Source organism: Rhinoraja longicauda, chromosome 23 (assembly GCF_053455715.1).
Source record: "Rhinoraja longicauda isolate Sanriku21f chromosome 23, sRhiLon1.1, whole genome shotgun sequence".
NCBI classification, from domain to species: Eukaryota; Metazoa; Chordata; class Chondrichthyes; order Rajiformes; family Arhynchobatidae; genus Rhinoraja; species Rhinoraja longicauda.
The window spans coordinates 4,292,900-4,320,526 of record NC_135975.1 but is presented as its reverse complement, the minus strand read 5'-3'; the positions used below and the strand labels follow the sequence as shown (position 1 = coordinate 4,320,526).

Here is a 27,627-nt window from a genome sequence, read left to right as displayed (position 1 = left end):
AAACAAACAAATGTGAGTTTTAGTGTATAGATGAATGAAAGATATGCGAAAAAAATGACGAGGATGATCAAGGAAATGGCCCATTGTTGGCTGTGGGTCGTGTGATAACGAGTCACACAGACAATGAAACTCAACAGGACGACAGTGAAGCCAGCACGATGGCTCGGGTGTGGGGGAGGGATGGAGAGAGAGGGGATGCAAGGGTTACTTGAAGTTAGAGAAATCAACGTTCATAGCGCTGGGTTGTAAGCTGCACAAGCGAAATATGAGGTGCTGTTCCTCCTAATTTACGTTGTGCCTGACTCTGACAGTGGAGGAGGCCCAGAAAACACAGAGGTTCTTTCAGGCGGGCTGGGTAGGTTCAGTCGGGATGTATTTACAACAGATATAACCAAATGACAAAAGTTCATCTCAGCCACAAATCAGTGCAGATTTGCACTGATGCAGGATCGTGTGGGATCAGGCACGACACATTCCCAATCTGTCTCAGGTAATCCCCACTGATCCACACAAAGAGACACAAAGGTGCAGAGGATTTCAAACGCGAAGCTCCCAATGGCAAACCTGTGATCTTCACAATATATTTCTACCAAATTCCATCAGACCTCAGGGTAAAAGTGAGTGCTTGCAGTTTGATCAACAGAGAGAAATGTCCCTCAGTGAGCAATTCTGACTTCTTCTTTGTTCCATCACATATTTTACAGGGAGGAAAAATATCAGCACAAGATAAGAAAAAAAGCAATAAGTTTCTTCTGAAGGTGAACAGGAACTTTTCTGCAGTTTTATTGTCATGCCCTGCGGGCAGGCAAACGTATTGAGGTGTAGAACATTTGCACCATCTCAGTGCCACCATAGTTTTCTACATTAAATACACTACAGTATATAAATGTTGTAAAAGCATAGCATTGCAGATGCCCAAGGTTTTTCTAGTCTGACTATGTAGGCAGTGGGGAGGTGTGTGCACAAAAAAGTTAATTAATCCCTGCTATTTGACACTCTGTTTATTGATATTAGAAGGATGAGAGGGGATCTTATTGAAACATATAAGATTATTAAGGGATTGGACACGTTAGAGGCAGGAAACATGTTCCCAATGTTGGGGGAGTCCAGAACCGGGGACCACAGTTTAAGAATAAGGGGTAGGCCATTTAGAACGGAGATGAGGAAAAACTTTTTCGGTCAGAGAGTTGTGAATCTGGAATTTTCTGCCTCAGAAGGCAGTGGAGGCCAATTCTCTGGATGCATTCAAGAGAGAGCTAGAGAGAGCTCTTAAGGATAGCGGAGTCAGGGGGTACGGGGAGAAGGCAGGAACGGGGTACTGATTGTGGATGATCAGCCATGATCACATTGAATGGCGGTGCTGGCTCGAAGGGCCGAATGGCCTCCTCCTGTACCTATTGTCTATTGTCTATGACTCGGAGGGCTAAAGGGCCTGTTTCTACACTGTATCTCTAAACTTAAAACTAAACTAAGGAAAGGGGAAAATATTTGGGACTGGTGTTTTTCCAGCCTGTCCCACCATCTCAGTGCCACCATAGTTTTCTACATTAAATACACTACAGTATATAAATGTTGTAAAAGCATAGCATTGCAGATGCCCAAGGTTTTTCTAGACTGACTATGTAGGCGGTGGGGAGGTGTGTGCACAAAAAGTTAATTAATCCCTGCTATTTGACACTCTGTTTATTGATATCATTCAATTTTCCAAAATTTGAATAATTTCGGTGATAATCACTGTGGGCGTTTTAATGGAGCTGGTTTTTTTTCTCTCTCTCTAAGCTGATTTAACCACTCTCTATAATCACCATTGGGGTCAAGATACCAGAGATACTTTTCATAACAGACCCCAACATGTGCCTTGAGTAATTACTCTGAGAGAGATGCCTCGTATAATCCTGCAATGCAGCGCTGAAGTATGTTTGCCTTCATCCGTTGAGGCATTGGATCGAAGAGTCAGGAGGTCACGGTGCAGCCCCTGTGCGTTGATCAGACCATCACACAACACCAAAGATAGACACAGGGTGCTGGAGTAACTCAGCGGGGCAGGCAGCATCTCTGGAGAAAAAGGATGGGTGACGTTTCGGGTCGAGACCCTTCTTCAGTCTGCACGTGACAGACTTTTTTTAGTTTGAGATTAGTTTATTGTCACGTGTACCGAGGTACAGTGAAAAGCTTTTGCTATGCGCTGCCCAGTCAGCAGAAAGACAATGCGTGATTGCAATCGAGCCGTTCACAGTGTCCACAGTGATCAAGGGAATAACGTTTAGTGCGAGACAAAGTCTGATCAGCGATAGTCCCAGGGTCACCAAGCAGGTAGACGGTGGTTCAGGACTGCTCTCTGGTTGTGGTAGGATGGTTCAGTTGCCTGATAACAGCTGGGAAGAAACTGCCCCTGAATCTGGAGGTGTGCGTTTTCACACTTCTGCACCTTTTGCCTGATGGGAGAGGGGAGAAGAGGGAGTGGCCGGGGTGCTTAGTTCCCTCCCGATTCCTTGTCCATAAGACCATAAGTCATAGGAGCAGAATTAGGCCATTCAGCCCATCAACTCTACTCCGCCATTCAATCATGGCTGATCTATCTTTCCCTCTCAACCCCATTCTCCTTGCTTTCTCATAGAGCCATAGAGTCATCGAGTGATACAGTGTGGAAACAGGCCCTTCAGCCCAACTTGCCCACAACTTGCTGCTCCCTGACCCTCTGAGTTACCCCAGCATTTGTGTCTATCTATCATAGAGCTATGTTCATCTTGTATCCCCCCTGTTATCCCACCTTCCCCAGCCAACAATGGGCCATTGTGGGCTCCACCCTTCCAGAGGTCATTTGTTCTGTCCTTTTCTCACCTCTCAGTCTTCCCCTCCCTCACATCCTCTACTCTCAGTCTGAGGAAGGGTTCCGACCCGAAATGTCACCTATTCCTTTTCTCCAGAGATGCTGCCCGACCCGCTGAGTTACTCCAGCATTTCGTGTCTGTCGTCGGTATAAACCTGCATCTGCAGTTAACTTTAGTTTAGTTTAGAGATGCAACGTGGAAACAGGCCCTTCGGCCCACCGGTTCCATGCCGTCCAGCGATCCCCCCGCACATATACACTACCCTACACGCAACACAAGGGACGTTTTGGAGGCCAATTCTCTGAATGCATTCAAGAGAGAGCTAGATAGAGCTCTTAAGGATAGCGGAGTCAGGGGGTATGGGGAGAAGGCAGGAACGGGGTACTGATTGAGAATGATCAGCCATGATCACATTGAATGGTGATGCTGGCTCGAAGGGCCGAATGGCCTCCTCCTGCACCTATTATCTATTGTCTATTGTCTATTGTCTAATTTACACTTATACCAAGCCAATTAACTTACAAACAGTTGTGAATCTGTGGAATTCTCTGCCTCAGAAGGCAGTGGAGGCCAATTCTCTGAATACATTCAAGAGAGAGCTGGATAGAGCTCTTAAGGATAGCGGAGTCAGGGGGTATGGGGAGAAGGCAGGAACGGGGTACTGATTGAGAATGATCAGCCATGATCGCATTGAATGGCGGTGCTGGCTCGAAGGGCCGAGTGGCCTCCTCCTGCACCTATTGTCTATTGTCTATTGTCTATTGATGGGCGGAATGGTCCAATTATGCTCTTACAACTTAGGAACAAGACCCAAGCACACTTCCAAAACACTTCATTGGTTTTCATGTACTTTGAGATGCCCTGGAAAAATCTCTAATTCTTAATGGGATACAAATGCAAGCAATTTTTTCCCTGGATAGGCACAAAACGCTGAAGTAACTCAGCGGGACAGGCAGTATCTCTGGAGAAAAGGAACAGGTGACGTTTCAGGTCGAGACCCCTTCTACAGACTGAGAGGCAGGGGAGAGGGAAACGAGAGATATAGACAGTGACGTGGAAAGATAGAGAACAAATGAATGAAAGACGTGCAAAAAAGTAACGATGATGAAGGGAAACGGGCCACTGTTAGCTGTGGGCTAGGTGAAAATGAGTTACAGACAACGAGACGACTTTGATGCTCCTGAAGGCAAAATAATGTCCCATTTTTATTAAACATCCCATGAAATTTTGCCGGGAAAAAAAGTATTATCATCAGTCTGCCAAATGGTCTGCAACTAAGCACAACCAAGACAGAAGGATCTTTTAATGTGTGGGAGCATTTATCTGAGCTCAATCAGGAATTTAACACGGCAAAGTAACTTGTCTAATCTCGCTGGTGCAGCTAGACGCTGGCTGGCATTACAGCCGCACTCAGATAAGGCAGGGATGTCAAGGTTTCCCAGGCAGTATTTGTCTTTCTTTTCCAAAACCTCATCAATTCAGGCTCGTAGATAACGGGAGAGATAGCGAAGTGGTCCAGGGAAAGGAGGAGAGAGAGTGAAGACGACACAAATCAAACACAGATACAGCCGAGTGGAGATGGCAGAGTGCAAGGCAACTGGAGTGCCAGTGGTTTGTAATCTTATCCCCCACCCTCCCCGCTTCAATAATGGAGATAGTGATGCCTTTGCCAAAAAATCAATGTGGACCGAAGTCACGATTTTTCTACCAAAGGGGAAAAATAAGAACATTGAGTGCCAAGATGGAGTTGGAAAAAAAACTGCAGATGCTGGTTTAAATCGAAGGTAAACACAAAATGATGGAGTAACTCAGTGGGTCAGGCAGCATCTCTGGAGAGAAGGAATGGGCGTCGTTTCTGGTCGAGACCCTTCCTCAGGCCGAAATTCTTCTTCAGAATAAAATTGTTTTGTTCGGTGAGGCCAGAACTGATTTTTGGCCTCTCGCCTGAAGAAGGGTCTCGACCCGAAACGTCACCCATTCCTTCTCTCCCGAGATGCTGCCTGTCCCGCTGAGTTACTCCGGCATTTTGTGTCTACCTGCCAAGATGGAGTTACGATTTAGCTATCTTTAAAAGCTCTATCTAGCTCTCTCTTGAATGCATTCAGAGAATTGGCCTCCACTACCTTCTGAGGCAGAGAATTCCACAGATTTACAACTCTCTAACTGAAAAAGTTTTTCCTCATCTCCGTTCTAAATGGCCTACCCCTTATTCTTAAACTGTGGCCCCTGGTTCTGGACTCCCCCAACATTGGGAACATGTTTCCTGCCTCTAACGTGTCCAACCCCTTAATAATCTTATATGTTTCGATAAGATCCCCTCTCATCCTTAGGTCAGTGGACATTTTTAAGGCAGAGACAGATAATCCCACCGAGCCCACAACAACCAGTGATCCCCGCACACTAGCATCGTCCTACACGCGAGTCGGGATCATTTACATTGATACCAAAGCCAGTTAACCTACAAACCTGCACGGTCTTTGGAGTGTGGGAGGAAACCGGGGCTCCCGGAGAAAACCCACGCAGGTCACGGAACAATCTCCGTACAGACAGCACCCGTGGTCAGGATCGAACCCGGGTCTCTGGCGCTGTAAGGCAGCAACTCTACCGCTGCTCCACCGTGCCACCCGTATCAGACTGTTATCAGACTCTTAAACAGGCATCTCACAACTTAAACAGAATCACCACAACTAGAGAGCAGTCCTGAACTATCATCTAGCTCATCGGAGACCCTCAGACTATCTTAGTTCCAACGTTACTGGCTTTAAATTGCACTAAACGTTATTCACGTTATTCCCATATCATGTACCAGTACACTGTGGACGGCTGGATTGTAATCATGTATTGACAGTCTGCTCACTGATTAGCACGCAACAATAGCTTTTTACCATACCTCAGTACAAGTGACAATAAACTAAACCCAACTCAACTCATCTACAAGCCTCTTAGTTTAGTTTAGTTTTTTTAGGCCCTTCGGCCCACCGGGTCCGCGCCGACCAGCGATCCCCGCACATTAACACTATCCTGCACACACTAGGGACAATCTTTACATTTACCAAGCCAATTAACCTACAAACCTGTACGTCTTTGGAGTGTGGAAGGAAACCGAAGATCTCGGAGGAAACCGAAGATCTCGGAGGAAACCGAAGATCTCGGAGAAAACCCACGCAGGTCACGGGGAGAATGTACAAACTCCGTACAGACGGCGCCCGTAGTCGGGATCGAACCCGGGTCTCCGGCGCTGCATTCGCTGTAAGGCATCACGATGGCGCACTACTACTGTGTCTGTGATACTCGTGTGTGTGTGGGATGTGAAAGTGTGTGGGAACCAGTGCACGAGTGAACGATGGTCAGGGGAGTGTTGATTGTCTACCCCAGTGGTCTCCAGTACTGCGACTTTCCCACCGCGACACCCTATTAGTGAGCCACTCCCCCACTAATGCTCTGGGCTCGATTCTATAGACTGATGTTCCATCCACCAGCAGGCTGTGAACACAAGGAATAAAACCTTTGCTTGGGGCTTAACAAAAACTGAGTACTCATGTTCCCCGGCCCTGTGACCAGTGTCCAAGTTAAATAACTCGCTTAAATCTACATAATCCGTGCCTCTCGGCATTTTAATAACCTTCTCCGTGCCTCCTCTTAATCTTCTTTTTGCTAATGAAAACAGGTTCAGTTCTGCAATATTCTCTTTATTCTCCATCAAGTGGAGCCCTTGTAGTCAGGGCTGTTCATCCCAGAGCCATCCCCAATACGTCAAAAAGCACTTCTTCCAAATGACACACAGCACTCTGGTTGTAGGCAATGGCCAATTAATGTGGATCCTGTGAATCTGAAATAAACAGGGCGGCGCGGTGGCGCAGCGGTAGAGCCAGAGACCCGGGTTCGATCCCGACTACGGGCGCTGTCTGTACGGGAGTTTGTACGTTCTCCCCGTGACTGTGTGGCTTTTCCCCGGGCGCTCCGGTTTCCTCCCACATTCCAAAGACGTGCAGGTTTGTAGGTGAATTGGCTGCGGTAAAATTGTAAATTGTCCCTAGTGTGCGTAGGGTGGTGTTAGTGTGTGGGGATCGCTGGTTGGCGATGACTTGTATACGCTGGAATTTAGAAGGATGAGAGTGGATCTTATTGAAACATATAAGATTATTAAGGGATTGGACACGTTAGAGGCAGGAAACATGTTCCCAATGTTGGGGGAGTCCAGAACCAGGGGCCACAGTTTAAGAATAAGGGGTAGACATTTAGAACGGAGATGAGGAAAAACTTTTTCAGTCAGAGAGTTGTAAATCTATGGAATTCTATGCCTCAGAAGGCAGTGGAGGCCAGTTCTCTGAATGCATTCAAGAGAGAGCTAGATAGAGCTCTTAAGGATAGCAGTCAGGGGGTACGGGGAGAAGGCAGGAACGGGGTACTGATTGAGAATGATCAGCCATGATCACATTGAATGGTGGTGCTGACTCGAAGGGCCGAATGGCCTGCACCTATTGTCTATTGTCTATTGACCTGACCTCCACAGCCTTCTGTGGCAAAGAATTCCACAGATTCACCACCCTCTGACAAAAGAAATTTCTCCACGTCTCCTTTCTAACAGAACGTCCTTTAATTCTGAGGCTGTGACCTCTGGTCCCAGACTCTCCCACTAGTGGAAACATCCTCTCCACATGAGTTGGATTTCTACTCTGATCAAGAAGTGATATTCGGAGCTAACAAACTGACTGCCTAATAGAGATTTCAACCAGCTTTTGTTCCACAAGTCTCAAAGGATATTACAATCAGTCAGTTTCCATTACAGACAAACAATTTACACTTGTTCTGTGCTCACTTGGCAATGTTTCTCCTCAACATTTAAACGGAGCCAAAAACTGACCCATCGGATCAAAGTCCCGGCACATTCACTCAATAGACAATAGGTGCAGGAGTAGGCCATTCGGCCCTCCGAGCCAGCACCGCCATTCAATGTGATCATGGCTGATCACTCTCAATCAGTACCCCGTTCCTGCCTTCTCCCCATACTCCCTGACTCCGCTATCCTTAAGAGCTCTATCTAGCTCTCTCTTGAATGCATTCAGAGAATTGGCCTCCACTGCCTTCCGAGGCAGAGAATTCCACAGAGGCAGAGAATTTACTCTGGAGTAAAATAAATAATTCTAGGACGTTCAATGGCAAATTAAGATTGAATTTAAAAAAATAAATGGGATATTCATATCACAGGATATAAAGGACCTGGAGACTTCATCTCAGTTAAACCAGCGTCTGCAGTTCCTTCTGAGAGTAGTTTAGAGATATAGCGCGGAAACGGCTCCTTCGGCCCACAGGCAAGCGATCCCCGCACGCTAACACTATCCTACACACACGAGGGACAATTTACATTTACACCATGCCAATTAGCATACAAACCGGTACGTCTCTGGAGTGTGGGAGGAAACCAAAGATCGTGGAGAAAAGGTCACGGGGAGAATGTACAAACTGCATAAAGACAACGCCTGTAGTCAGGATCGAACCCGTGTCTCTGGCGCTGTAAGGCAGTAGCTCTACCGCTGCGCCACCGTTGGCATGTTCAACTTACAAGGGGGTTGTCAGGTACTTGACCCAAGTTCGCCCAATTTCCTTTTTCTGAGCAGCTTAATCACATGGACTGGAGTGCGTGGTTCAATCTACGACCATCTCCAACCATCGCAACACAACCAAGAAGGCAACACACCAGCTTTTTGTCTTCATCTCTTCTCTCTGGAGATGCAGCTTGACCCGCTGAATTATTCCAGCATTTTGTGCCTAACTTTGATCTCATTGTTACCTAAAGGGGCAGATTACTGACAAAGAGCGTAACTCCAGATTCAGGGACAGTTTCTTAGGCAATAGACAATAGACAATAGACAATAGGTGCAGGAGGAGGCCATTCGGCCCTTCGAGCCAGCACCGCCATTCAATGTGATCATGGCTGATCATTCTCAATCAGTACCCCGTTCCTGCCTTCTCCCCATACCCCCTGACTCCGCTATCCTTAAGAGCTCTATCTAGCTCTCTCTTGAATGTATTCCGAGACTTGGCCTCCACTGCCTTCTTCCCAGCTGTTATCAGGCAACTGAACCATCCCATCACCAGCCAGACAGTGGTCCTGACTGCCAATCCACCCTGATGGGGACGCTCGGGCTTTCTTTAATCGGACTCTGTGGGCCAAAGGGCTACTCCGCCATTCAATCATGGCTGATCCATCTCTCCCTCCTAATCCCCATTCTCCTGCCTTCTCCCCATAACCCCCGACACCAGGACTAATCAAGAAAACGGAGGGCCAAAAGGAGACAAGGAGACAAAAAAGGGTGTCAGATGTGGAGAGGAGAGGAATGAAATGTAAAGCCGGAGGGAGGGAGTATTTTAGGTCAGGGATGAAAGATAGCTGGCAAAGAAAGAACAGGAGCTGAGAAGGCAATCATTGAATCAAACCTGAATATCAGGAGACACTGAATGTAGGTCAAGTTAAATTTATGATGTGTTATTGGAATTCACCTTGGTTAATGATAATGTTAGTATTATTGGGCTCACATTGACAGAGCGCAGACTGACAAGAATCATCCAGGTGCAACCAAATGTGTGCTTTAGCCTATTTCTCATTATCATTGACCCACTTTCAAAGGGAAACTACATTATGTGGGCATGTATGTCATAAATCCATGCTAGGATGATGAAAATAGACACAAAATGCCAGAGTAACTCAGCGGGACAGGCAGCATCTCTGGATAGGAGGGATGGGAGATGCCGCCTGTCCCTCTGAGTTACTCCGGCATTTTGTGTCTCTCTTCGGTGTAAACCAGCATCTGCAGTTCCTTCCCACACAAGTAAGATGAAAGATCAGTTCAACAAATAGATGGGGTTCTGGGCCTGTGGAACATAAAACGGTCCTGCACAGGAATGGGGCCCACACTTCCCGTTTCTCCCCTCTCCCATCAGGCAAGAGGTACAGAAGTGTGAATACGCACACTTCCAGATTCGGGGACAGTTTCTTCCCAGCTGTTATCAGGCAACTGAACCATCCTACCACAACCAGAGAGCTGTCCTGAACTACTATCCACCTCTTTGTAGACACTCGGACGTGGCTGACTTTGCCTTGCACTGCACGTCATTCCCTTATCATGCATCTACGCACTGCAAATGGCTCAATTGTAATAATGTCTTGTCCTTCCTCTGTCTGGTTAGCACACAACAAAAGCTTTTCACTGTACCTTGGTACAAGTGACAATAAACTAAACTAAACTAAACTAAACTAAACTAAACTAAACTTAACTAAACTAAACTAAGCAACGTTTGTGCTGAACTTGATGCCTAGCTGAGCAGATTTCATACGTCCTTTTAGACAATAGACAATAGACAATAGGTGCAGGAGGAGGCCATTCGGCCCTTCGAGCCATAACCGCCATTCAATATGATCATGGCTGATCATCCACAATCAGTACCCCGTTCCTGGCTTCTCCCCATATCCCTTGACTCCGCTATCTTTAAGAGCTCTATCTAACTCTCTCTTGAAAGTATCCAGGGAATCGGCCTCCACTGCCTTCCGAGAATTCCACAGATTCACAACTCTCTGGGTGAAAACGTTTTTCCTCATTTCCGTTCTAAATGGCCGACCCCTTATTCTTAAACTGCGTGACCCCTGGTTTCGGACTCCCCCAACATCTGGAACATGTTTCCTGCCTCTAGCATGTCCAGTCACTTAATAATTTTATATGTTTCAATAAGATCCCCTCTCATCCTTCTAAATTCCAGTGTATACAAGCCCAGTCGCTCTATTATTTCAACATATGACAGACCCGCCTTCCCAGGAATTAACCTCCTGAACCTACACTTTTATTGTAACGCGGTGCTCTGGGATTCTAACGTGCACGGTGTGACCAATGGTTGGCATGGACCCATTGAGCCGAAGGGCCTGTTTCAAACTGTATCTCTAAAGTCTAAAGACATGTGTGGGTCCATTTTTGTTTCAGAGAGTGGTGGGTATCTGGAACGCATTGCCAGGGGTGGTGGTGAAAGCAGATATGATAGTGGTGTTTAAATGGGTTTTAGACAATAGACGATAGGTGCAGGAGGAGGCCATTCGGCCCTTCGAGCCAGCACCGCCATTTAATGTGATCATGGCTGATCATTCTCAATCAGACAGGCACATCGAGGTGCAGGGAACAGAGAGGAAATTAGTTTATCTTGGCATTATTTTTTTTAAAGACACAAAGTGCTGGAGTAACTCAATGGGCCAGGCAGCATCTCTGGAGAACATGGACAGACAACGTTTGAATTACAAACTCCGTACAGACAGCGCCCGTAGTCGGGATCGAACCCGGGTCTCTGGTTCTGTAAGCGCTGTAAGGCAGCAACTCTACCGCTGTGCCACCGTGACCGCCCCTAAAAGGCTTTCAGCAGCAGTCAGAGCGTGAGTGACTCAGGTAGCTTAAGAACAGTCCATGTGAAGATTTACCGAACGCGTCCACAGTGGGTTGTTTTATGGGCATTGACATAAGACTGCAATATTATTTCTGCGCTTGCCACAAAAATTATTGCTATTCAGTTATGAATCAATAGTAATCCATTTCCCATTTTTCATCCTAATGACAGTGGGCTATGCAATCACAATTTGTAAGGAGAGAATGCAGGCATTGAAATTGCAGTGTCTAGGTCCCTGGTCTTTTATCGGCCTGTAAGGAAATCTTTAACAAAATAAAGCATTTAACGATCACTAAAGAAGCAAATAAATCACTTTGGTCTCACAATAGCGTCTCTGTTGCTGAATTTAAACATCAGTGTTGCAGTCTTTTTCATCTAGTTTCTTGTTTTCGTGCATGCTTTTACTGAGGTAATTCATTTGACGGTTTGGGCAGCGTGTTACAGGAAAGATGTCGTCAAGCTGGGAAAGGGTACAGAGAAGATTCACGAGGATGTTGCCAGGACTCGAGGGCGAGGTTGAGCAGGCTGGAACTCTATTCCTTGGAGCGCAGGAGGATGAGGGGTGATCTTATAGAGGTGTACCAAATCATGAGAGGAATAGACGCACAGAGTCTCTTGCCCTAAGTAGTGGAATCGAGAACCACAGGTTCAAGGTGAGGGGGAAAAAGATTTAATAGGAATCTGAGGGCTAACTTTTTCACGCAAAGGGTGGTGGGTGTATGGAACGAGCTGCCGGAGGAGGTCGTTGAGTCAGGGATGATCCCAAAGTTTAAGAAACAAGTACATGGCTAGGACACGTTTGGAGGCCAAACGCAGGCAGGTGGAACTAGTGTAGATGGGACATGTTGGCCGGTGTGGGCAAGTTGGGTCGAAGGTCCTGTTTCTACACTGTATCACTCTATGACTCTGTATTTGCCACAATCACATTAGGCCCTCCGACCTGCTCCTTCATCTTCAAAGTGATAGGAGAAGAATTAGGCCATTCGGCCCATTAACTCGACTCCGCCATTCAGTCATGGCTGATCTATCTTTCACTCTCAACCCGCCTTCTCCCCATAAACCCTGACCCCCATACTAATCAAAAATCTATCTATCTCTGCCCTAAAAAAATTCACTGACTTGTCCACTGCCTTCTGTGGCAAAGAATTCCCTACCTTTTGAAAGTAGGAGATGCAGTGACCGGGGTGAGACTGGCAGGAGATGCTATTGAGGGCGTGCAGCGTAGGTTTACTAGGTTAATTCCTGGAATGGCGGGACTGTCATATGTTGAAAGACTGGAGCGACTAGGCTTGTATACACTGGAATTTAGAAGGATGAGAGGAGATCTTATCAAAACGTATAAGATTATTAAGGGGTTGGACACGTTAGAGGCAGGAAACATGTTCCCAATGTTGGGGGAGTCCAGAACAAGGGGCCACAGTTTAAGAATAAGGGGTCGGCCATTTAGAACTGAGATGAGGAAAAACTTTTTCAGTCAGAGAGTTGTGAATCTGTGGAATTCTCTGCCTCAGAAGGCAGTGGAGGCCAGTTCTCTGAATGCATTCAAGAGAGAGCTAGATAGAGCTCTTAAGGATAGCGGAGTCAGGGGGTATGGGGAGAAGGCAGGAACGGGGTACTGATTGAGAATGATCAGCCATGATCACATTGAATGGCGGTGCTGGCTCGAAGGGCCGAATGGCCTCCTCCTGCACCTATTGTCTATTGTCTATTGCAATGACCGTGGTAAGACTGGCAGGAGAGGGAGTGACCGGGTTGAGACATGTTCTGCTGAGACTCGGAGACTGGGACGATTGGGTTTATCGAGCCGAGACGAGATGCCAGGCAGCATCACACGGGCGTCAATGCCCACATGTGGCACCCGCTGACAGGAGAATGTGAACATTTCTGTCACGCTCCTCCGAGCTTCAAATCAGCAGCTATCTCTGTCAAAGTCACCTGTCACTGGCGAAACCAACTTGCCGGCACTGGGCCTGTACTCGCTGGAGTTTAGAAGGATGAGGGGGGACTTCATTGAAACGTACAGAACAGTGAAAGGCCTGTATAGAGTGGATGTGGAGAGGATGTTTCCACTAGTGGGAGAGTCTAGGACCAGAGGTCACAGCCTCAGAATTAAAGGACGTTCCTTTAGGAACGTGATGAGGAAGAATTTCTTCAGTCAGAGGGTGGTGAATCTGTGGAATTCATTGCCGCAGGAAACTGTGGAGGCCATATGTCAGTGGATATTTTTAAAGGCAGAGATAGATAGATTCTTGATTATTGCGGTTGTCAGGGGTTGTGGGGAGAAGGCAGGAGAATGGGGTTAGGAGGGAGAGATAGATCAGCCATGATTGAATGGTCGAGTAGACTTGATGGGCCGAGTGGCCTAATTCTGCTCTGATCATTATGAACACATGAGTCCCTGGCGTTTAGTAAGATTGACTGCCCTACTTCAGTACCATTTCCCCGCACTAAGCCCAAGAACTTTCGTAGGTAGACACAAAATGCTGGAGTAACTCAGCGGGACAGGCAGCATCTCTGGAGAGAAGGAATGGGTGATGTTTCGGGTCGAGAACTTTCATCGCTGGTTGAGTCAACCCATCATCTTCCCTCCGCACAATCTTCACATCCAAAACGCATCTGATATATATTCTGTACCACACTGTGTTCTGTTTCCCAACATGCCTTTATTGACTGACACTGGCTCTCTGACCTGGTACATGGAATTTAAATTCTTCGCTCCTATCATCCCGTACCCTGGAGGCCAACGTGTGTCAAGTCAAGTCAAGTCAAGTCAAGTCAAATTTATTTGTCACATACACATACTCGATGTGCAGTGAAATGAAAGTGGCAATGCCTGCGGGTTGTGCACAAAAAAGAATTACAGCATATAAATAAAGTTAATAAGTTACTAAACATAGCACAAAAAGTGTCGACAAAAATTTAGTCTCTGGGGTTATCAAAGTTGACAGTCCTGATGGCCTGTGGGAAGAAGCTCCGTCTCATCCTCTCCGTTTTCACAGCGTGACAGCGGAGACGTTTGCCTGATCGTAGCATCTGGAACAGTCCGTTACTGGGGTGGCAGGGGTCCCTCATGATCTTGCTTGCTCTGGATCTGCACCTCCTGATGTATAGGTCCTGCAGGGGGACGAGTGTAGTTCCCATGGTGCGTTCTGCCGAACGCACTACTCTCTGCAGGGCCATCCTGTCCTGGGCAGAGCTGTTCCCAAACCAGACTGTAATGTTGCCGGACAGGATGCTCTCTACAGCCCCAGAGTAGAAGCAATGAAGGATCCTCAGCGACACTCTGAATTTCCTCAGTTGTCTAAGGTGGTAAAGGCGCTGCTTAGCCTTACCCACCAGTGCGGCAATGTGCGTTGCCCACGTCAGATCCTCTGCGATGCGGACTCCCAAGTATTTGAAACTGCTCACCCTATCCACAATAGACCCATTTATCTCGAGTGGCGTGTACGTCCTTGGATGTTTAGCCCTTCTGAAGTCCACAATCAGCTCCTTTGTTTTAGTGACATTCAAGAGGAGGCTATTGTCCTGACACCAGAGTGCCAGATCAGCCATCTCCTCCCGGTAGGCCTTCTCATCGTTGTTGGAGATCCGGCCCACCACCACAGTGTCATCAGCAAACTTGATGATGGAGTTTGAGCTGAACCTGGCCCCACAGTCATGTGTGTACAGGGAGTACAGTAGGGGGCTAAGGACGCAGCCCTGGGGGGATCCTATGTTCAGGGTCGAAGATCTCTAGAGTTCCACCAGTCTAACTCCCTGAACTTCCATCCATCATGCCCATTTTTAGAGATATATACAGCGGAAACAGGCCCTTCGGCCCACCGACTCCACGCCGACCAGCGATCCCCACACATTGACACTATCCTACACAAATTAGGGACAATTTGATATCTGTACATTCACCACACCAAGCCAATTAACCTACAAACCTGGGATGGACACAAAAAGCTGGAGTAATTCAGCAGGGCAGGCAGCATCTCTGGAGAAAAGGAATGGGTGACAGTTCAGGTCGAGACCCTTCTAGAGGAGAGGAGAGGAGAGGAGAGGAGAGGAGAGGAGAGGAGAGGAGGGGAGAGGAGGGGAGGGGAGGGGAGGGGAGGAGAGGGGAGGGGAGGAGAGGAGAGGAGAGGAGAGGAGAGGAGAGGAGAGGAGAGGAGAGGAGAGGAGAGGAGAGGAGAGGAGAGGAGAGGAGAGGAGAGGAGAGGAGAGGAGAGGAGAGGAGAGGAGAGGAGAGGAGAGGAGAGGAGAGGAGAGGAGAGGAGAGGAGAGGAGAGGGACGTCGGTTCACAGGAACTGCTCCAGTACATCCAGCGGGCGGGCCGACTGGACTTTGGGCTTAGGGTAATGGCGGCAAACATGGAGGCGCCGGCACGTGTAAAGTATGGACGAAGATAAAGTTCACTGTGCCGTTACATATGTGGCAATTAAAGCCCCACTAACCCTTTATTGCAACTTTTAAGAAGCAATTAGACAGTTACATGGATAGAACGTTTCAGGAGGAGACCCTTCTTCAGACCCTGAAGAAGGGTCTCGACCCAAGACGTCACCTGTTCCTTCTCTCCAGAGATGCTGCCTGACCCGCTGAGTTACTCCAGCTTTCTGCGTCTATCTTCGGTTTAAACCAGCATCTGCAGTTCCTTCCGACACAGGTCCATGGATGGGGCAAGTTTAGAGGGATATGGGCCAAATGCAGGCACGTGGGGCTAGAGTAGATGTGATATATTGGCTGGTGTGGGCATGTTGGGCCAAAGGGCCTGTGTCCACACTTTGTCAGTCTATAACATTGGTGGTAGCTCACACCAGAGGTGGGCCTTAACCTGGTTCTGTCCATTCCAGACCCAGCACAAGGATGGCAATGAAGATGGTAATCTACGCAACGGTGGCGCGGCGGTAGAGTTGCTACCTTACAGCGCTTGCAGCGCCGGAGACCCGGGTTCCATCCTGACTGCGGGCGCTGTCTGTACGGAGTTTGTACGCTCTCACTGCGACCGCGTGGGTTTACTCCGAGATCTTCGGTTTCCTCCCGCACTCCAAAGACGTACAGGTACTGTATGCAGGTAAATTGGCTTGGTGTATGTGCAAACTGTCCCTAGTGTGTGTAGGATAGCGTTAATGTGCGGCGGATCGCTGGTCGGTGTGGACTCGGTGGGCCGAAGGGCCTGTTTTTCGCGCTGTATCTCTAAACTAAACTAAAAATTTAGTTTTTGAATTTGTGGAATTCTCTGCCACAGAGGGCAGTGGAGGCCAAAACACTGGATGGATTTAAGAGAGAGTTAGATAGAGCTCTAGGGGTTGGTGGAATCAAGGGATATGGGGAGAAGGGTTACTGATTGTGAATGATCAGCCATGAATGGCGGAATTCAGTCTGAAGAAGGGTCTCGACCCGAAACGTCACGCATTCCTTCTCTCCTGAGATGCTGCCTGACCTGCTGAGTTACTCCAGCATTTTGTGAATAAATACCTTCGATTTGTACCAGCATCTGCAGTTATTTTCTTATACTACAATGAATGGCGGTGCTGGCTCGAAGGGCTGAATGGCCTCCTCCTGCACCTATTTTCAATGTTTCCATGTTTCTATGTTAAAAACAAACAATCAATCAATCCATGGCTTACTTTCACGGAAGAAACAGGGATGCTGATGTTATGGTGACGCTGGTTAATTGTGGATTGCTTTGTGGAGACGGAGAATAAACAGCCAGGGCTCCACGTTCCCAGTGGCGCCTGTGCATGAGCACGATAGGCTCGTCCCAGTAAATATTTACAGGATCAGAGTGGTCGAGACGCCGCTGTGCGTAAAAGCTGACAGAACCTTCTGAGTGCCTTGCAGGAGAAAATGCGGTCCTGACACTGATCAGTGTCACATACTCCTTGAAAACGCCCAAGAAATGCGTGCCGGGGGAATGCGAGGTGGTGATTAATCACATGAATGGGCCGCTGTCATTCCCACTGCCTTCAGATACTCCCAGCAACTGACTTTGTCTCCAAAGCAAAGACCAACCTCGCACCATCCCTCCCACAACCAGACAGCGGTCCTGAACTGCGACCTAACTCACTGGGGACACAAAGATAATAGGGCAGAGCAAGATAGGCCACTCCACCCTAAAAACCGTAGTACGTCGTAGTAGGCGCCATTTTAGTAGGCTGAAACTCGCAGAAACATTTAAAAAGAAAAATAACAAAAAATCTGTGAATTGATTAGATGAGATATATTCTGCATTTTAATGGTATCATCACACATACTGTTCCCCCAAAACACTGATTACACTGCGCGAGGCATATAGCGAACGGCGGGTTTTGCCTACTAAAATGGCGGACGTTACGCTCCTTTGCGTACTACACTTCAGTATAGGCGATTTCAAGGGAGTGGTCCATCTTGCTCCTCTAGTATCTTTGCTGGAGACCCTCGGACTATCCTTGATCGGACTTTACTGGCTTTATCTTGCACTGAACGTTACCCACGTTATTCCCGTCATCAACCCTCTGTACACTGTGTTTGACTTGATTGTAATCACGTGTTGTCTTTCCGCTGACTGGTCAGCACGCAACGAAAGCTTTTCACTGTACCTTGGTACACGTGGCATTCTCTGCCTCAGAAGGCAGTGGAGGCCAATTCTCTGAATGCATTCAAGAGAGAGCTAGATAGAGCTCTTAAGGATAGCGGAGTCAGGGGGTATGGGGAGAAGGCAGGAGCGGGGTACTGATTGAGAATGATCAGCCATGATCACATTGAATGGCGGTGCTGGCTCGAAGGGCCGAATGGCCTACTCCTGCACCTATTGTCTATTGTCTATTGTCTATAATAAACAAAACTAAACTCAACCAGTCTCTCACTTCTTCTAAACATGGTTGGTGTGCATCTATTTCTCCCACTGTCTCTCACCACCCACCCCCCCTCCCCCCCCCCTCCCCCCCCCCCCCCCCCCAACCCTCCTCAGTAACATAGGAGCAGAATTAGGATTTTCAGCCCATCGACTCTACTCCGCCATTCGATCATGGCTGAACTATCTCTCCCTCCTAACCCCATTCTCCTGCCTTCTCCCCATAGCCCTTTGATGCCCTTACCAATCAAGAATCTAGCAATCTCCTCTTTAAAAATACCCAATGTCTTTCTTCCACAGCCGTCTGTGGCAATTCACCACATTGGTAGAGCTACTGCTTTACAGCACCAGAGACCCGGGCTTCGATCCTGACTACGGGCGCTGTCTGTGCGGAGTTTGTACAGGGAGACTGTGACCACGTGGGTTTTCTCTGGGTGCTCCGGTTTCCTCCCACACTCCAAAGACGTGCTGGTGTGTAGGCGATTTGGCTTCTGTAAATTGCCCCTAGAGTGTGGGATCGATCTGCATCTATCCCACACTCTAGGGGTGATCATTGATCGGCGCGGACTCGGTGGGCCGAAGGGCCTGTTTTCACTAATCCATATTCATCAATAACTAAAAACAGACACAGAAAGCTGGACTAACTCAGCCGGTCTCTGGGGAAAAGGAATAGATGACGTTTCGGGTCGAGACACCATCATCAATAACTAGACAGGTTTCATTGACACATACAGAATAGTGAAAGGCTTGGATAGAGTGGATGGGGAGAGGATGTTTCCACTAGTGGGAGAGTCTAGGACTAGAGGTCACAGCCTCAGAATTAAAAGACGTTCTTTTAGGAAGGAGATGAGGAGAAACTTCTTTAGTCAGAGGGCGGTGAATCTGTAGAATTCTTAGTCACAGAAGTTGTGGAGGACAAGTCAGTGGATATTTTTAAGGCAGAGATAGATAGATTCTTGATTAGTGCGGGTGTCAGGGGTTATGGGGAGAAGGCAGGAGAATGGGGTTAGGAGGGAGAGATAGATCAGCCATGATTAAATGGTGGAGTAGACTTGACGGGCCGAATGGTCCTTGTGACCTTATGACAATTTAAAAAAAAAGATGAATGGGACTGTCTGGGACTTACACCGCTATTCTGATGAAGAGTCTGAATAAGGGTCTAGACCCGAAACGTCACCCATTCCTTCTCTCCAGAGATGCTGCCTGACCCGCTGAGTTCTTCCAGCTTTTTGTGTCTATCTTCCGTTTAAACCAGCATCTGCAGTTCCTTCCCTCACGAGGGGATATCGAGATGGGGCCAACAGAAAAGATGGCCACAGAAGGTCATTATAAATCAGATCACAGAGCCACAGACTTACAATGAAGTCTTAACATCAAGCTCTCATGCTGTGAATGCCTCTGGTGTTGAATGCATAGGATACATAAATACATAAAAGAACCTAAAAGAACAGCAGTGGAGAATAGATAACCTTGCGATATCAGCAGTCAATAGTCTAAATTCCCACCTATGGCAAATCTTCAACCTGACTTTTTTTGAAGCTGGAATTCACTTAGAGATAGGTGTACTAAGAGATCACCCCTGCAAGAAAATGCAAGTCTTTAATATGTGCATTTTGAACATGTCACAAATTTATTTTTTGAACAATAAAAGTTCTCTTTACTTACGGGCTTGGGTCTCTCGGGGTCTTGTTAGAATTGAATCGACTCGGAGGGCAGCACAGTAACGCAGCGGTAGAGTTGCTGCCTCACAGCGCCAGAGTCCCTGGTTCGATCCCGACTGCGGGCGCTGTCTGTATGGAGTTTGCACGTTCTCCCCGTGACCTGCGTGGGTTTTCTCCGAGATCTTCGGTTTCCTCCCACACTCCAAAGACGTGCAGGTTTGTAAGTTAATTGGCTTGGTATAAGTGTAAATTGTCCCTTGTGTTGCGTGCAGGGTAGTGTATATGTGCGGGGGGATCGATGGGCAGGGCGGAACCCAGTGGGCCGAAGGGCCTGTTTCCGCGCTGCATCTCTAAACTAAACTAAACTAAACTTAACAGCAGATGCAGGTTTATACCGAAGGTAGACACGAAATGCTGGAGTAACTCAGCAGGTCGGGCAGCATCTCTGGAGAGAAGGAATAGGCAACATTTCGGGTCGGATCCCTTCTTCAGACTGAGAGTAGAGGATGTGAGGGAGGGGAAGACTTAGAGGTGAGAAAAGGACAGAACAAATGACTCAGGTTTGATCCTGACTATGGGTGCTGTACTGTACGGAGTTTGCACGCTCTGGAATTTAGAAGGATGAGAGGGGATCTTATCGAAACGTATAAGATTATTAAGGGGTTGGACACGTTAGAGGCAGAAAACATGTTCCCAATGTTGGGGGAGTCCAGAACCAGGGGCCACAGTTTAAGAATAAGGGGTAGGCCATTTAGAACTGAGATGAGGAAAAACTTTTTTTAGTCAGAGAGTTGTGAATCTGTGGAATTCTCTGCCTCAGAGGGCAGTGGAGGCCAATTCTCTGAATACATTCAAGAGAGAGCTAGATAGAGCTCTTAAGGATAGCGGAGTCAGGGGGTATGGGGAGAAGGCAGGAACGGGGTACTGATTGAGAATGATCAGCCATGATCACATTGAATGGCGGTGCTGGCTCGAAGGGCCGAATGGCCTACTCCTGCACCTATTGTCTATTGTCCCCGTGACCTGCGTGGGTTTTCTCCGAGATCTCCGGTTTCCAAAGACTTGCAGGTTTGTAGGATAATTGGCTTGGTATGAATGTAAAAAAGAATATTGTTCCTAGTGTGTGTAGGATAGTGTTAGAATGTGGGGATCGCTGGGCGGTCGGGAACCCGGTGGGCCGAAGGGCCTGTTTCCGCGCTGTATCTCTACCAGAGATGAGGAAGAACTTTTTCAGTCAGAGAGTGGTGAAGGTGTGGAATTCTCTGCCTCAGAAGGCAGTGGAGGCCAGTTCGTTGGATGCTTTCAAGAGAGAGCTGGATAGAGCTCTTAAGGATAGCGGAGTGAGGGGGTATGGGGAGAAGGCAGGAACGGGGTACTGATTGAGAGTGATCAGCCATGATCGCATTGAATGGCGGTGCTGGCTCGAAGGGCTGAATGGCCTCCTCCTGCACCTATTGTCTATTGTCTATTGTAAAACGGAAAAAAATAAACTAAAATGTCTCTGCTGAGATCTGAAGTGACATTAATAAAACAACTAGTTTTCTCAAACCTTCTGTGCCTGAACCCTTTCCTCTCAAGGCTCTTGTCCCGTAACATAACACACTACAGAGCAGAAAGCGAAATAGATGCGGAATTAGAGTATGAACGTGTTCTTCTCTCTTTCACCCACACTTATTATTAGTTTTTAAATGAAGCTTTTGAAATGTGCTCATTTTACTTGTCAGGATCATTTGAAGGTGAGCAGTGAAACGTCGAGGTGAAGTCAAATATCCCCTAAGTATTGCCGACTGAACGAGACTGAGATATTAGGTAGAGAACAAAACGCTTCGGAAGTTCTATCCTCATTCGGATCATAGAGTGTCATCTCGAGGTGAAAATAACATATCTAAGCCCAGCCCCTTGGGACTGGCAAGGAACCATGCTGGTAATAATAATTAATACAAGTATTGAAAGTCATCGGTGTCAGCCCTTCGAGCCTGCACCGCCATTCAATATGATCATGGCTGATCATGCAACTCAGTATCCCGTACCTGCCTTCTCTCCATACCCCCTGATCCCTTTAGCCACAAGGGCCACATCTAACTCCCTCTTACATGTAGCCAATGAACTGGCCTCAACTACCTTCTGTGGCAGAGAATTGCACAGATTCACCACTCTCTGTGTGAAAAAAAACTTTCTCATCTCGGTCCTAAAAGTCTTCCCCCTTATCCTTAACTGTGACCCCTTGTTCGTGAGATGCTGTGGGAAATTGTGAAAATTATCAGGAAGGGATGAGAGAGTTTGGTGCAGGAAGGAACAGCTGACGCTGGATTAAACCGAAGATAGACAGGAAATGCCAGAGTAACTCAGCGGGCCAGGCAGCATCTCTGGGGAGAAGGAATGGGTTGCATTTCAGGTCTCGACCCTTCTTCAGTAGTTGCCGAGTAGTTTGGTAACGTGTTTAACCCGAGAGTTTACGTACTGGGGGCAAAGATGTTGGCCAACATAGTGGCTCAGCGGTAGAGTTGTTGCCTCACAGCCCCGGAGACCCGGGTTCGATCCCGACTACGGGCTCTGTCTGTACGGAGTTTGTACGTTCTCCCCGCGGGTTTTCTCCGAGATCTTCGGTTTCCTCCCACACTCCAAAGACGCGCAGGTTTGTAGGTTAATTGGCTTGGTTAATTATGTGTAAATTGGCACCAGTGTGTGTTAGGATAGTGTTAATGTGCGGGGATCGCTGGTCGGCGCGGACTTGATGGACCGAAGGGCCTCTTTCCCTGCCCTATATCGAAACTAAACTAAAATAGGGAACTTAAGGATGCCAGTGAGGCAATAAATAACTGCAGGAGAATGGTGTTGAGAGGGAAACGTAGATCAGCCATGATCAAATGGCAGAATGGTCTCAATGGGCCGAATGGCCTAATTCTGTTCCTAAGTCTTCTGCTCTTATTTGTCAGTGTCAAATGGTCAGAACCTTGTCTCCACCTACATCCTTCCTTTGTCCCGCCCCCCTGACATCAGTCTGAAGAAGGGTCTCGACCCGAAACGTCACCCATTCCTTCTCTCCTGAGATGCTGCCTGACCTGCTGAGTTACTCCAGCATTTCGTGAATAAATTTCTTCCCCAGGGTATAAATGACAAAGACTCAAGGACACAGCTCTAAGGTGAGTGGGGAAACGTTTAACGATGTGCGGGTCACGTTTATTTTTACGCAGAGAGAGGCAGAAGGCGCTGCCAGGGGCGGTGGTAGAGGCAGATACGATAGTGGCGTTTAAGAGGATTTTGGATGGGCACATGGATATGAAAGGGATTGGGGAGGACTGGATCATGTGCAGGCAGAGGTGATTGATTTAACTTGGCATCATGTTCACGTGGACATTGTGTTCCTGTGAGCCACAGAGTCACAGAGTGATGCAGTGTGGAAACAGGCCCTTCGGCCCAACTTGCCCTCACCGGCCAACATGTCCCAGCCACACTAGTCCCATCTGCCAGCATTTGGTCCATATCCCTCCAAACCTGTCCTGTCCATGTGCCTGTCTAACTGCTTCTTGAACGTTGGGATAGTCTCTGCCTCAACTACCTCCTCCGGCAGCTCGTTCCATACACCCACCGCCCTTTGTGTGAAAAAGTTATCCCTCAGATTCCTATTCAATCTTTTTCCCCTTCACCATAAACCTATGTCCTCTGGTCCTCGATTCACCAACTCTGGGCAAGAGACTCTGTGCATCTACCCGATCTATTCCTCTCCTGATCGTATACAGGTCTATAAGATCATCCCTCATCCTCCTGCGCTCCAAGGAATAGAGTCCCAGCCGACTCTGCCTAAAGCTCAGGCCCTCTAGTCCTGCCAATATCCTCGTAAATCTTCTCTGTACCCTTCCCAGCTTGACAACTAAGACTGTGCTGTGCTCTTTTATGTTCTATGACAGACATACACACAATTATGAGGGAGATACACTGGGTAGATAGTAAGAATATTTCCCCATGTTGGGCGTGTCTACAAACAAGAGTTCATAAGTATAAGGTGAAAAATGGGAGGTTTACTTTAATCAAGTGAGGCAGAGATACAGTGAGGAAACAAGCCCTTTGACCCACGAGTCCACACTGACCAACGATCCCCTCACACTAATGTTAACGCTATTCTACACACACCGGGGACAATTTACAATTTACAGAAGCCAATTAACCTACAAATCTGTACGTCTTTGGAGTGTGGGAGGAGACCGGAGCACCAGGAGAAAACCCACGCAGGTCACGGGGAGAACGTACAAACTCACTACAGACAGCACCCGCGGTCAGGATGGAACCCGGGTCTCTGGCGCTGTAAGGCAGCAACTCTACCGCTGCGCCACCGTTCAGAGGGGATTTGAGCGTGAAGTGTATTGATACAGGTGCTTTCACAGCATTTAAGGAACATTTTGAAAAGCATTAGATTTGGCAAGGCATAGAAGACTGGGAGCTAAATGTGGGGAAATGGGACAAGTGCAGGTAAGAGCGATGGTCAGTATGGACATAGTCGGCTGAAGGGCCTGTTTCCATGTTGTATAACTCCAGGTCTCAAACAATTGGCTCCAGCAATATCCAGCGCTCATAATGTTTCCGGTAAATTATTTATTGTAAAATATTCATGTTTTCCTCAGCTCTGAAATTTCACATATTAACTTTCAATAGGAACAAACTTTAGAAGCAGTCTTCGAAGGGATACAGGGCTGCACAATGGTTCAGCGGTAGAGTTGCCGCCTCACAGCGCCAGAGGCCCGGGTTCGATCCTGACTAAGGGTGCTCGTCTGTACGGAGTTTGTACGTTCTCCTTGTGACCATATCGGTTTTCCCCGGGTACTCTGGTTTCCTCACACACTCCAAAGACGTAGTGAGGTTTGTAAGTTAATTGGCGTTGGTAAAATTGTGATTGTCCCTAGTGTGTGCAGGATGGTGCTAGCGTGTGGGGATCGCTGGTCGGTGTGGACTCGGTGGGCTTGTGGGCCTGTTTCCACACTGTATCTTTAATAGACAATAGACAATAGGTGCAGGAGGAGGCCATTCGGCCCTGCGAGCCAGCATCGCCATTCAATGTGATCATGGCTGATCATTTTCAATCAGTTCCCCGTTCCTGCCTTCACCCCATACCCCCTGACTCCGCTATCCTTAAGAGCTCTATCTAGCTCTCTCTTGAATGCATTCAGAGAATTGGCCTCCACTGCCTTCTGAGGCAGAGAATTCCACAGATTCACAACTCTCTGACTGAAAAAGTTTTTCCTCATCTCCGTTCTAAATGGCCTACCCCTTATTCTTAAACTGTGTGGCCCCCTTGTTCTGGACTCCCCCAACATTGGGAACATGTTTCCTGCCTCTAACGTGTCCAACCCCTTAATAATCTTATACGTTTCGATAAGATCCCCCTCTCATCCTTCTAAATTCCAGTGTATACAAGCCTAGTCGCTCCAGTCTTTCAACATATGACATAAAGTAACATAAACTGAAGTAAGTTTCTGTTCTGTTTGCTGTTTATGTACCAGCGGATGGAATTTTAACCCATTTTATAACAACTGCTGACTTTTGTAGGTACGACTAATTCAGCACTGGAAAGAGCTACTGCAATGCCACCTACAGGAATAACCGGTGATTCTGCAGAGAAAATCAGGAGCTCTTGACTCAAGTTCACTATAGCAGAAAGAAGTCACCAAGTCTTGGAGTAACAACGGATAAGGCAGCATCTCTGGAGAACATGGACAGGTGATGTTTCAGGGTTGGCAGTCTGAAGAAGGGTCCCGACCTGGAACGTCACCCTCCCACGTTCTCCAGGGTCCCGACCCCAAACGTCACCTATCTCTCTTCGTCCGAGATGCTACCTGACCCGTTACTCCAGCACTTTGCATCTTTTTTTTCTGGTAAACCAGCATCTACAGTTCCTTGCTTCTGCAAGTCTTAGACGAATTCAGCGGGTCGACCATCAAATGCCGATCCATGTTCTCCAGGGATGCTGCCTGACCCGCAGAGTTACTCCAGCACCTTGTGTCTTTTTTTTTTCCGTAAACCAGCGTCTGCAGTTTCTTGTGTCACCTCTTCTTCACTGTGGTAGATTTGTCAATGAACCATTCCCACCAGGGGAATAGTGGGAACTGCGGATATTGGAATCTTGCTGGGAACACAAAGTGCTGGAGTAACTCAGCAGGTCAGGCAGCATCTGTCAAAGGGAATGAAAAGGTGACATTTCGAGTCAGGGCAGAAAGGGAATTTTTCAGGCTGATTTCTTCAGAATGGTCCCGATCTGAAACATTCCTTTATGGGTCAATGAGGGGATCGTTTTATTCCACATTTGCTGCTGACCCACTTAGATGCTCCAGAACTTATACACTTCTACACATTCTTCTTCAGAACTTGGTCGGCAAGGTGGTGCAATGGTCGAGTTGCTGCCTCACAGTGCCAGAGATCCGGGTTCGATCAAGACCACGGGTGCTGTCTGTACGGAGTTTGTACGTTCTCCTCTTGACCTGCGTGGGTTTTCTCCGGGTGCTCTGGTTTCCTTCCGCACTCCAAAGACATACTGGTTTGTAGGCTAAATGGTTTCTGTAAATTGAAAATCGTCCCTCGTGTGTAGGATAGTGTTAGTGTGCACGGATCGCTGGTCAGTGCGAATTCGGTGGGCCGAAGGGCCTGTTTCCGCGCTGCATCTCTAAAGCCTAGCGTGTCAATAAAATCAATCCTTGTTCATTTCAGTGCCCACATTTGTTGACCTATGTTTTTAAGTGGCAATGGTGTCTGATTACTACAGGGAAGCTACATGGAAACAGTTTATTTTCCAGTTGTTAATTTCCAAATTACAGTTTTTTTCTTTTATAAGACAGCTTTTTTTCCAGTTGTTAATTTCCAAATTACAGTAACTTTTAAGGTCATATGTATTAGGAGCAGAAGTAGGCCATTCAATCATGGTTGATCAATCTCTCCTTCTCAACCCCATTCTCCTGCCTTCTCCCCATAACCCCTGACACCCGCACTAATCAAGTATCTGTCAATCTCCGCCTTAAAAATACCCACTGACTTTGTCTCCACAGCCGTCCGTGGCAATGAATTCTACAGGTTCACCACCCTCTGCCAAAAGAAAATCCTCCTCGTCTCCTTACCAAGGTACATCCTTTTACTTTGAGGCTATGTCCTAGACTCTCCCACTAGTGGAAACATCCTCTCCACATCCACTCAATCCAAGCCTTTCACCATTCGGTAGGTTTCAATGAGGTCCCCCCCTCATCCTTCTAAACTCCAGCGAGTACAGGCCCAGTGCTGACAAACGCTCATCATAGGTTAACCTACTCATTCCTGGGATCATTCTTGTAAACCTCCTCTGGACCCTCTCCAGAGCCAGCACATCCTTCCTCAGATATGGCGCCGGAAATTGCTCACAATATTCCAAATTCCAAATGCGGCCTGACCAGCGCCTTATTGAGCCTCAGCGATACATCCCTGTTTTTGTATCGAAGTGTTACATGTTTAAGGGTTGCCAACTCTCTCACTCAAAAATAAGGGACAAGGTGATGTCACCGCCCACCGCCCCACGTGACCTTACCCAGCCAGCGGCTACGTGCTCCCGCTCCAACAATGGAGGCCACCCGAGCCGGGAGGCGGGTTGCTACGCAACCTCCGTTAGGTGGCGCCTGGGCCTCCGGACCTACACTGTCCGGACCTAGAGTGTCTGGGCCTACACTGTCCGGACCTACACTGTCCGGACTTACAGTGTCTGGGCCTACAGTGTCCGGACCTACACTATCCGGACTTACAATATCCAGGCCTACACTGTCCGGGCCTACAGTGTCCGGGCCTACAGTGTCCGGGCCTTCAGCGTCCGGATCTACACAGTCCGGACCTACACTGTCCGGACCTACACTGTCCGGACCTACACTGTCCAGACCTACAGCGTCC

General features: G+C 47.8%; 1 protein-coding gene across 5 annotated transcripts in view; it reads right to left on the bottom strand.

The window, feature by feature from the left end:
• celf2 (cugbp, Elav-like family member 2) overlaps positions 1-27,627 on the bottom strand; it is a 714,069-nt gene that overhangs the window by 558,617 nt on the left and 127,825 nt on the right. The gene's annotated exons all lie outside the window — the stretch shown is intronic.